The following is an 11,661-nucleotide window of genomic DNA, read 5'->3' on the forward strand; positions in this document are numbered from 1 at the left end:
CCCCCCCCATGTTATCTACATGATTACATGTCCACGTGGGCTGAGTTATGTAGGTAAAATCTCTCTTTCTCTCAAACACAATTTGTGAACATAAAAATTCAGTCAGGAGAAACGACAGGGATGATCCAGTCGTAAAACATTTTAATGACCTGAAACATGACATTTCGAACTTTAGATTTTGTGGCATAGAGAAGGTTAGTATATCAGACAGAGGGTGTGATATAAATAATACTCTTAGCAAAATGTTTCTGGATTTTCACCCTCCAGACAGAAATGCCTATACGTTATGTTGTAAATGTGGGTATTAATTATGCCCCCATTTCAGATTACTCTGATGTTTTTCTTGCGCTGTACCCAATGATGTATGACAACTTGCTTGGTAGGTCTATGTCCTCATTGTGGTTTTACAGACGTGTTTAATACGTTTTATGTACACACTTTATTTGAATATTTATGAAAAGCACATTGTTATATTTGGTAGCACCTATTTGTTTTCCCTCGACTCCAACCACATCCGATGCGCGGAACGGATGTGGGCGGGGCTATATCGACATAAGGGCGCTAATTAAAAATACTCACAAAAGCTCTGACGAAGGCCATGAGGCCGATACGTAAAGCTTAATAAAGAGCAGTGTTACTATGAAGAGCAGTGTGCGGGTTTCTTATTTTTTCTCATTTTATTCAACTGTTACCATGCACCTGCAAAAAAGATAGCTCAGATGTGCGAGTGCCTTTTGAATTTTGAAAGGTGAAATGGTGCTGGAATAATGGAGGCAGCTCCTGTTTTCTTTGTGACTTGCTGTAACTCTCTGGGGTTAGTTGTTTAGTGGTCTGAAATGCTTGACCATGCTGCCGGTCATGTAACTACTGTCTGTTACTGTGCATGCAATATGTTTTGTGGACTTCACTGGACAGAGGTTGCTATCCGGTTTTGTGATAAAACAAAGATATGGTTGAATTTATTCTGTCACTGTGTCCTCTTATTGTCTCAGCCTTCAGGCTTATATATCACGGTCGCAATGCATATGAGTTAACAGGTTATAGAGCAAACAATGGAATTGTCACAACACATAGGTTGTAATATGTCTTTTTTGGGGGGGTGGGGGGTCTTGGCTTCCCCAGTGATTTTAACCGCTACTGGCGCTAATTGGAATCTTTTCAACAGAGCATTTAGTCGTCTTTTGTAATCCGTGATGATATTCATTTAGCTGCTTGAAATTATGGCAATACTTTACCTAAAGCATATGGTTATGATTTATTCTTTGTTAAAAGCATGTATAATAGACTTATAATAAGTTGTCTCTATGTATGACATTTTCAACTGACTCAAAATAGTTATTTAGTGAAGATCATTATGAAATTATAATAAGACATAAGGGGTAATACATGCTTAAGACAAGTCTTATAATGCATAATAACAGCATCATAATGCATTACTGGCAAGTGTTACACAAATGACTCCTAATTTTGCAGCAATTTTTCAAGAAGTCTCATAGCCTGTGCTGGGTTTTTGGCTGTAACATTGTTGTCCATCTCTTTTTAATTCAGATGACCACCTTGGAGCAATTTTTCGCCTATATTTGAAAAAACTCAATACAGGGAGGGCCATCAAGACTAGTAAACCCTTATAAACACAGGAAGCTGTGGAGAGCTGTAGAATAGAGTGGACTGAGACATATTTGTGTGAGACTTACTCAATTGGCACAGCACAGGCTCCAATACATAATAGAACAAATCTTTTTTCAAAAAATATATTGAGTATCAAATTAAAAAAATTATTAACATTTTAAATGTGAATGTATTTGTCTTTTCACCCTTACAATCATTTCCAGATAATGTTTTAAACAGAGGTTGCATGAAAGTACATTAAGGATTACTTGTCCTATACTGTTCAAACGTATTATTAAGTTATGAGTAATGGTTACGAAATCACCAAATGGAACAATTTCTGTGGTACTAACAGTACTTCCATTCATTTCACTTGCAGCGTTGGCCCCTCTGTCAGACACTGACAAAAAATAGGCCTACACCAAACAATGCATATTGAGCAGCCTATTCGCATTTTTCTTGTTTGTAGTCTTCAGGAGGTCTGGGGGGGCTGATGTATAGTTCTATAACGATGAAACTTTGTTATTTGCAATCCCTTGTTCGAAAAGAAAACATTGGTACCAAATATGCGGCTGTAAGTGGTGCGGTAGTCCGTGTACATTTCCGTGTGCAGGCATGCATGTGTTTTCTCATGTCTTGCATGACCATAATGGGAACGAGAAAGCATGCGCATGCTAGCACACGGAAGAGTATCGCTCGAGTCCAACAAAATGGAATTGTAACGGTTCTGTAACCACAGACGCTGGGAGACGGGAAGCAAGTACAGGGTGGGGTAAGTTTCTCAAAACCAAGTGAAATCTAATAAAAAACGTGTCTGGACACTTCTATAACATTCATGAGATAAACATAAAGATAAACAACATGAGATAAAAACAGCTTAGTCCTCGAAATCGGACACCAGTCAGCTCATGGGTTTATTAAAGGCATTTTGTTATCACACTGGATGTTATGAATTCCCTGCCAGCGACTCTAACAGCCCTCTCAGAGACACAAACTTTCAGACTTTCTGACTCTTCAGTAGGCACCCCTCCGCCGGCAGGAGCCTAGCATGCTAGGGGGTCATACACTGGCCCTTCACATCTATGACACTGGCCACTGGTTGGTCGCTAGGGGCTATTCCCAGGGGTCCAGTCATCGGCCCATCGTCCTGGCTCTGCAGGTCACACTCTTCTTGCAGTCTCCTCCAAGCAGAGAGAGAGAGCAGCAAGCTCACCTCTGTCCTGGACAGCAACATCTCAATTTTCTCTCTGGACCAATGGTAGGCATGTTTCAAAACCACTACCATTCCCATCATTTCCATACAATGTCTGTTGTATGTCAATAAAGTATCCTTGTGTGTGTAACTCTGTGAGGTTGCCTCATTCCCCTCTTACCGGGGGAGGTGCTAGCGGGTCACAGATCATCCCAAACGGAGTCGTTCTTCAACAATGCACACTCAGAGGTGTCTGATACTGACCTACGCCTAAACTGATTCCTCTTACACTGCTGTGTAAATCCACCAGATCATGACGTAGGACGCTACATCTTAGGCCTATCTACCACCAACCAGCTGAAACAACTCCATCTTTTTTTGTATTTGAATGGGAGACATGAATTTACAATGACTATGCTAGTATCCATCAAATTAGAAACAGGTCAACCTGATACTGTGTTTTAGGATGGGGTAAATATCATGGTATAGGCTACACAGTAAAGTACTTTCCCAGCCATTCATTTCAGACATGACGTTTATTAATTCTGAAATGGACATTTCCTGTTTTGATGTAATAGCTGATATTACTCATGGGGCACCTTTCTTCATTAGAGGCTGTGCACCAGCATTCCCCACACACTGCCCTAGTTCACTACCTGAGAGACCAAGATACCAATGAATACCCATCAAACTTTATTCTAGATCTGGCTGAATATGTTTTGACGTTTAACTATTTGTGACCCGTTACAGAAAGCTGGGCATGTGACGCACGTTACTACTTCACAGGAGAGGCATTTGAACGTATTTTCATCAATATGCGTTTTTTTGCAGAAAATGCTTCTTGAACATGTGAACTTTCATGTGCCTTAATAAAAACTCTTATGTAATCTATAAATAAAATGTGAAATTACAAAGTTGTTTAGACATGGAGAAAATACAGAATCTTGCCTAGCTGTGATTGGTTGAGATAATGAGGGGGCTGGGATATTCACGAGGGGGCTGGGATATTCACGAGAAAAAGAGTCACTCAAGGCTTCTCTGTAAAAGGGCACATCCTGCTCTCTGCTACCACGGATATTTGAAAGATCCATTAACTAAAATTTGCATCATCGACTACATGCAAAGCGTAGCTACAGCTTTCAATACCAGTGTTGTCCTGAATACAGCTGCTGGTATCTTATCGACACAACTCTGTCTTCCGTGACTAAGTCAGTCGGGACTGGTTGAAGCCGAGTGGGAGGGATTATTTAGAAACTGTTTCAGTCTGCCGTGAATCATCGTAATCCATAAACCGATAAGAATCTACAGTTAAAATGCCAAGATGGCTACATGTACTGTACATCAGATTATCAGGTGCATCCTGTTTCTACAACTTGATATGTTAACTTAAATTGATTGGACATGATTTGGAAAGGCACACACCTGTCTATATAAGGTCCCACAGTTGACAGTGCATGACAGAGCAAAAACCAAGCCATGAGGTCGAAGGAATTTTACGTAGAGCTCCGAGACAGGATTGTGTCGAGGCACAGATCTGGGGAAGGGTACCAAAACATTTCTGCATCATTGAAGGTCCCCAAGAACACAATGGTCTCCATCATTCTTAAATGGAAGAAGTTTGGAACCGCCAAGACTCTTCCTAGAACTGGCCGCCCGGCCAAACTGAGCAATTGGGGGAGAAGGGCCTTGGTCAGGGAAGTGACCAAGAATCCGGTCACTCTGACAGAGCTCCAGAGTTCCTCTGTGGAGATGGGAGAACCTTATAGAAGGACAACCATCTCCATAGCACTCAACCAATCAGGCCTTAATAGTTGAGTGGCCAGACAGAAGCCACTCCTCAGTAAAAGACACATGACTGCCCACTTGGAGTTTGCCTAAAGGACTCTGAGACCATGAGAGACAAGAAACCAAGATTGAACTCTTTGGCCTGAATGCCAAGTGTCATGTCTGGAGGAAACCTGGCACCATCTCTACGGTGAATCATGGTGGTGGCAGCATCATGCTTGGGGATCTTTTTCAGCGGCAGGGACTGGGAGACTAGTCATAATCGAAGGAAAGATAAATGGAGCAAAGTACTGTACAGAGAGATCCTTGATGAAAACCTGCTCCAGAGCGCTCAGGACCTCAGACTGGGGCGAAGGTTCTCCTTCCAACATTGAAGGTCCCCTAGAACACAGTGGCCTCCCTCATTCTTAAATGGAAGAAGTTTGGAACCACCAAGACTTTCAAGAGCTGGCCGCCCAGCCAAACTGAGCAACGAGGGGAGAAAGGCCTTGATCAGGGAGTTGACCAAGAACCCGATGGTCACTCTGACAGAGCTCCAGAGTTCCTCTGTGGAGATGGGAGAACCTTCCAGAAGGACAACCGTTGCTGCAGCACTCCACACATCAATCAATCAAATGTATTTATAAAGCCCTTTTTACATCAGCCAATGTCACAAAGTGCTATACAGAAACCCAGCCTAAAACCCCAAACAGCAAGCAATGCAAATGTAGAAGCACGGTGGCTAGGAAAAACTCCCTAGAAAGGCAGGAACCTAGGAAGAAACCTAGAGATGAACCAGGCTCTGAGGGGTGGCCAGTCTTCTTCTGGCTGTGCCGGGTGGAGATTATAATAGTACATGGCCAAGATGTTCAAACGTTCATAGATGATCAGCAGGGTCAAATAATAATAATCACAGTGGTTGTAGAGGGTGCAACAGGTCAGCACCTCAGGAGTAAATGTCAGTTGTTTTTTTCATAGCCAATCATTCAGAGTTAGAGACAGCAGGTGCGGTAGAGAGTCAAAAACAGCAGGTCCGGGACAAGGTAGCACGTCCGGTGAATAGGTCAGGGTTCCATAGCCACAGGCAGACCAGTTGAAACTAGAGCAGCAGCACGACCAGGTGAACTGGGGACAGCAAGGAGTCATCAGGCCAGGTAGTCCTGAGGCATTGTCCTAGGGCTCAGGTCCTCTGAGAGAAGAGAGAAAGAGAGAGAGTTAGAGGGAGCATACTTTAATTCACACAGGACACCGAATAAGACAGGATAAATACTCCAGATATAGACTGACTCCAGACTGATCCTAGCCCCCCGACACAAACTATAGCAGCATAAATACTGCGGGATATAACCTGCAGGATATAACCCCATCCACTTTGCCAAAGCACAGCCCCCACACCACTAGAGGGATATATTCAAACCACCAACTTACTATCCTGAGACAAGGCCGAGTATTGCCCACGAAGATCTCCCCCACGGCATGAACCCGAGGCCTTCATAGTAGTGGCCAGACGGAAGCCACTCCTCAGTTAAAGGCATATGACAGCCCGCTTGGAGTTTGCCAAAAGGCACATAAAGCACTCTCAGACCATGAGAAACAAGATTCTCTGGCCTGATTAAACAAAGATTGAACTCTTTGGCCTGAATGCCAAGCATCACATCTGTGAGAAACCTGGCACCAGCCCTACGGTGAAGTATGGTGGTGTCAGCATCATGCTGTGGGGATGTTTTTCAGCAGCAGGGACTGGGAGACTAGTCAGGATCAAGGGAAAGGTGAACAAAGCAAAGTACAGAGAGATCCTTGAGGAAAACCTGCTCCAGGGTGTTCAGGACCTCAGGTTCACCTTCCAACTGGACAACACACCTAAGCACACAGCCAAGACAACACAGAAGTGGCTTCGGGACAAGTTTCTGAATGTCCTTGAGTGGCCCAGCCAGAGCCCGGACTTGAACCCGATCGAACATCTCTGGAGAGACCTGAAAATAGCTGTCCAGCGACGCTTCCCATCCAACCTGACAGAGCTTGAGAGGATCTGCAGAAAACAATGGGAGAAACTCCCCAAATATAGGTGTGCTAAGCTTGTAGCGTCATACACAAGAAGACTCAAGGCTGTAATCGATGCCAAAGGTGCTCAACAAAATACTGAGTAAAGGGTTTGATTACCTATGTTAATGGGATATTTCAGTTTATTTTTTTGAAAAAACAGTTTTTGCTTTGTCATTATGAGGTATTCTGTGTAAATTGGTGAGGGGGGAAAACAATTGAATCAATTTTAGAATAAGGCTGTAACGTAACACAAGTTTGGTATGTCAAGGCAATGCTTTCTCAGTCTGCCTTGCAATATGGTCTAGAGTATTAATACACACACATAATTGTGTTATTCAAAAGGCTGTCACATTTCTAGGAAATCAGGGCAGTGACATTATACAAACAATAGCATTACTTGTTGAGTCAGACAAGCATCATTTTATTTTTAACTTTATTCTTTAAAAAGTTATCGGTTGATCAGATTAGAGCCAAAGCAAAGTAGCAGTCACTGGAATTACTCAACAGAAATTAAGCATGGGAAACATACAAGACATGAAATGATACATTTTATTTTCATTCACAATAACTGACATAACTGGGCCTCTTGCGATTGCCATATCAACAGAGTTGATTAGGAATTTGTTTCAGTGCACCTCATACAAACAAGACAGTAAAAACATTATCACAAAATAAAAAACATCCATAAAAGCATTTGTATTTTATCAATACTCTAGATCTTGAGGGCCTCTGTACATACTGGTGACAAGTGCTAACCAGAATAGTATTGTCCTCTAAAGTGCCAGTCAAAGAAAGCTACTAGACTATTGAGACACAGACACAGTCACAATGTGTGCCCTCAGGGTGAGGAGGTGTTGAGGGTGCCACCCGGAATTTGGCAGGAGGCAAAGAAGTCCTTGCGGGCGAACATGATGACCTCGCTCAGTTTTTGTAGTAGCAGGAACTGCAAGAAGTCGATCCATCATGGCTTTGAGCTCTGGATGCTGCCGCTGGTACAAGGCATGCTCCACCTTCAACTCCTGTAACACACATGTCAGGTCATGTTGGAAACTTAGGGGGTTAGTGGTTTGTGTGTGTGTACCTGTGTATGTGTGTACTTGGGGTAGGACCAGTAAGAGCCTCATGTTGACAGAGAGCCCACCTGCACTCGGGTGGCCAGGTGCCTAAACAGGAACAGGATATGACGACAAAGAGAGAAATGGAGCACTGGTGTCTTGTATGTAAATTACATTTGCTTGATTTATTGATTGTTTAAGGAGAGTGACCTCTTACCCGTCAGGTAGGAAGTAGCAGTGCCAACACTGCCAAGTGGCTGGGATGTCCTCCAACTGAATCCACTGTCCTTTCCACCCCAAACACCTCCATCTGCTGTCTGCTGCAGTACTATGCATGCTCCGCCTTCAACTCCTCCTATAACATACACATACACACAAGTCAGGTCATGTTGGAAACTTAGGGGTTAGTGGTTTAAGAGTAAGGGGCTAGGGTGAGAGTAGGGGGTAACGGATGGCTTGGAGGGAAAGACTAATATGTCACCTTCAGGAACTTTGAGGGAATCTGCATGTCCTCCCACACCAGACGCCTCTTCTCAAACACTGGCTTATCATCCCTCACCTGATACCCAACACACAAACATGTAAATAGGGGAACACTCTTAATAGTGGGTGTGTGTGTGTGTGTGTATTTGGGGCGAGAGCAGCAGGAGCTTCATGTTGAGGGGAGAGTCCACCTGCACTAGCTGGCAACGTACCTTAACAGGATATGACATCACAAGTAGAAGTGATGTCCACTTGCCCGTCAGGTAGGAAGTAACAATGCCAACACTGTCAAGTGGCTGGCATGTCCTCCACTGAATTCACTGTCCTCTCCACCACATATCCCTCTGATCATATATAGACCATACATTAACCACACATGGTCAATAATAGACGGTCAAATCAAACACAACTAAGAACACAAACTTCATAGAACAGTGAATTTGTAGCTTGGCAATAACGTTAGCTAGCTAGCTTGTCTAGCCACAAACAGTTGTGGTGATTTGGCCACAAACACAAATTACACTCACTTGAGACTGTGTGGTTAGCTAGCTGCTCTAACGGTAACGTTAGCTTATGTTAACTACACTAGGAACAAAATCAAAACGCACCCTCTCCTTTCCCGCCTACCTTGACAGTGCTTGTTGTCCGATATCTGAAGCGAAAAACGGAAAACAAAAAAGTTAGCTTTCTGTCAATTTCGATCAACTTGAAATAAAAGAAAACGGATAACGAGTGGTGAATCACTATTAGTCATCCTGGTTAATGTAGGATAGCCATTGTCTAGAAGGTACACGAACCCTGCCGGCCTAGTCTAGGATCAGATGGGGCCATTAGTGGAATATTGGTGATGTTTTAATGGGTGTAGAGTTAGTTGGTAAGGCAACTCCAGTACCGTAGGTGGTGGTGTATGCACCTTTCAGTGTATGCACCTTTCAATTTAAAGAAGAAGCAGACAAACAGACCACAGCCTGTCGTTTCAAAGGGAAACAAATGAGCCATAGTGGGCAGAGCCAAGCACGAGCTAACAAGAGGTTAGCATGCATTTGCATAGTTCCGTTGTGAAATGCCTACTCCTTAAAGTGCGCGTGTGCAATTACTCAATTCGCCTTTGCACTCCTTTTTTTTTTCATTGGCAAAGGGTAAAGTCTACAAAACTTTGTCCACTCTGTTCGTAACAGATTGTAGTTTTGGGAACAGAAAACTAGTTTGAAATAAAATGTTTCATCGATGAGTAAATTAGCAGAATGTCGGCCAAAATCCACCTCTTCCATCTTCTCCCACTGCCGGTGTTGTGCCAAAAATCTCTCCCCTGCCAGAATTCTCCACCCCTTCTAATTTCCATAATTTCTGGCTAGAGTCAAAGACTTTAAGTGGCAAACATCAGAGCCAAATACTTTCTATAGAACAAACTTCACGTCAGGATAGGCAACCGAAATTAATAATACATGTGTGTGTGTTATATTAAACAGAGGGAGTAAAATGTTGGCAAGCAATAAACATTTCAAAACAACTATGGCAAAATTATTATTCTTACACTTAAAAAAAAAAACTAGTCGAATAAGACATAGGAGAGATGACGAATTTTGTCAGAGAGATTTATTTATAGACGAATACAAAATCATCAGCGGATTTAAGTACGGGCGACATGGGCAGCCGCTCAGGGCGGCATCTTGCCGGGGGCGTCCCCGGGTGCAGGCGGGGCGGGCGCCATACAAGCTAGAACAGCCACATACACTTGAAACAAAAAGCCAAACCGAAAACTTTCTTTCTGCTACTAAGATCAGTGAAAAGTAGGCTAAACTGACAACAGAGTGAAGAGCTGGCGGGGAATTCTGGCAGGGGGGAGATTTTCAGAACAACACCGGCAACTGGGCTTCCTCTCGCTACCATATACATCTGGTGAAATATCTGTCTCATTGTTCTATCTGTGAAGCTGCTCTTTGGCTGTGCTTTTGCATTAGCACCCATTGCAGCAGCACCGTTAGAAAAAAATATTGCAATTTTAAAAGTGCAGTAACTGCAGTCAACTGTTGTATTTTGGACGCAGTAATTGCAGAATAACTGCAGTTGAATTTGGGGATGCACTGTAATCCTGAGTAACAACAAAGCGACAAAAGTCCACTTTTGTTCAAAATTTATCTCCCAAGATTATTGCAGAAAGAGAGTAAAGTATGTACCTGTATGCAACTATCTATGAAACTATTTCTGAAACCAAGCCAAAACATTGCAGAATATAGGGATGTACATGTACATTCCTATATAGGGATAACTACATGTACATATTACCTCAATTATCTCAACTAACCAGTGCCTCCGCACATTGACTCTGTACCAGTATCCCTGTATATAGCCTCGCAACTGTTATTTTATTGTTATTGTTATTTATTTTCTTATTTTTTCTTATTATTTTTTTTCTCTTCAGTTTATTTTAGTAAATACTTCAACACTTTTTTTCCTCCTAAAACTGCATCGTTGGTTAAGGGCGTGTAAGTAAGCATTTCACGGTAAGGTCTACACCTGTTGCATTCGGCACATGTGACAAATAACATTTCATTTGATGAAGCCGTCTGGTCCCAGATCTGTTTGTGCTGTATAGCCAAACATTTGCATGACAATGACCATGCTGTAGGAATTGGCAAGACAGCACAAACTAATCTGGAACAAGACTAATAATGAGAAGGGCATTACAGCAAACATGGGTTCAGTGATGTCTCGGTTGTGGAGAGGGATGGGGTTTGAGGGGCTGACATCCACAGCATGAGTGCTCCACAAGTGCAGAAGACCAACGTGTCTGGACTTCTCCAGCTGCTCCTCTGTGTTGAAATCAAATTCCTCCTCCAGGACATGCAGGTGGAAGTGACCCGTGGCTCTGTCTCTCTGCTCACAGGCCTGCTATTGGTCAAACAATATGAAATGCTCACTTCAAACGTCCACTTCAAACCAAGTGTTCTGGGCAAGCTTTCATGTTTCAGCAATCTAGCTGTTTCCTGATTCGAATCCATAGCAACTACTGAGTGTTTTGTATCAACAACACAGCGTTGGGTTTACTTTGATAGAATACAAAAGTATGTTCTGAGTACAGTGTTACCACTCACCCTAATGAGTTCTGTGAGTTTCGTGTTAGCAGGGTAGTTGGGGTCAAACTGAAGGTCCCTGAGCCATTCAAGCCTACTCGCATTGGGAACGCTGGCCATGGGTCTACAAGTAATGTAACATGGTAAGAGTTTCTAATGCAAGTCAGCCTAAAGAAAAGCCTTCAAATCATAAGGTAACAGACCCCCCCCCCCCCATCCAAACTGGCTCTAACCAGAGTAGAAAGAGGAGTGGGAGGCTCCTATACACAACAGAGCAAGAGGACAAGTACATTAGAGTGTCTAGTTTGAGAAACAGACGCCTCACAAGTCCTCAACTGGCAGCTTCATTAAAGTACCTGCAAAACACCAGTATCAACGTCAACAGTGAAGAGACGACTCCGGGATGCTGGCCTTCTAGGAGACAGAGTTGCAAAGAAAAAGC

General features: G+C 43.1%; 1 long non-coding RNA gene across 4 annotated transcripts; it reads right to left on the minus strand.

The window, feature by feature from the left end:
* Positions 1 to 7,142: 7,142 nt before the first annotated feature.
* Positions 7,143 to 11,402, minus strand: LOC129853203 (uncharacterized). Of its 4 annotated transcripts, none has more exons than XR_008759099.1 (4): positions 8,773 to 11,402; positions 8,144 to 8,489; positions 7,880 to 8,017; positions 7,143 to 7,770 (listed from the first exon to the last, which is right to left on the minus strand). It is a non-coding gene; the product is annotated as an uncharacterized LOC129853203 (long non-coding RNA). The 4 variants fall into 4 exon arrangements; XR_008759101.1 differs by having other exon boundaries at positions 8,144 to 8,221; positions 8,358 to 11,397; XR_008759100.1 differs by having other exon boundaries at positions 7,143 to 7,626; positions 8,144 to 11,398.
* Positions 11,403 to 11,661: the final 259 nt, after the last annotated feature.

This window comes from Salvelinus fontinalis, chromosome 1 (assembly GCF_029448725.1).
Source record: "Salvelinus fontinalis isolate EN_2023a chromosome 1, ASM2944872v1, whole genome shotgun sequence".
Taxonomy (NCBI): domain Eukaryota; kingdom Metazoa; phylum Chordata; class Actinopteri; order Salmoniformes; family Salmonidae; genus Salvelinus; species Salvelinus fontinalis.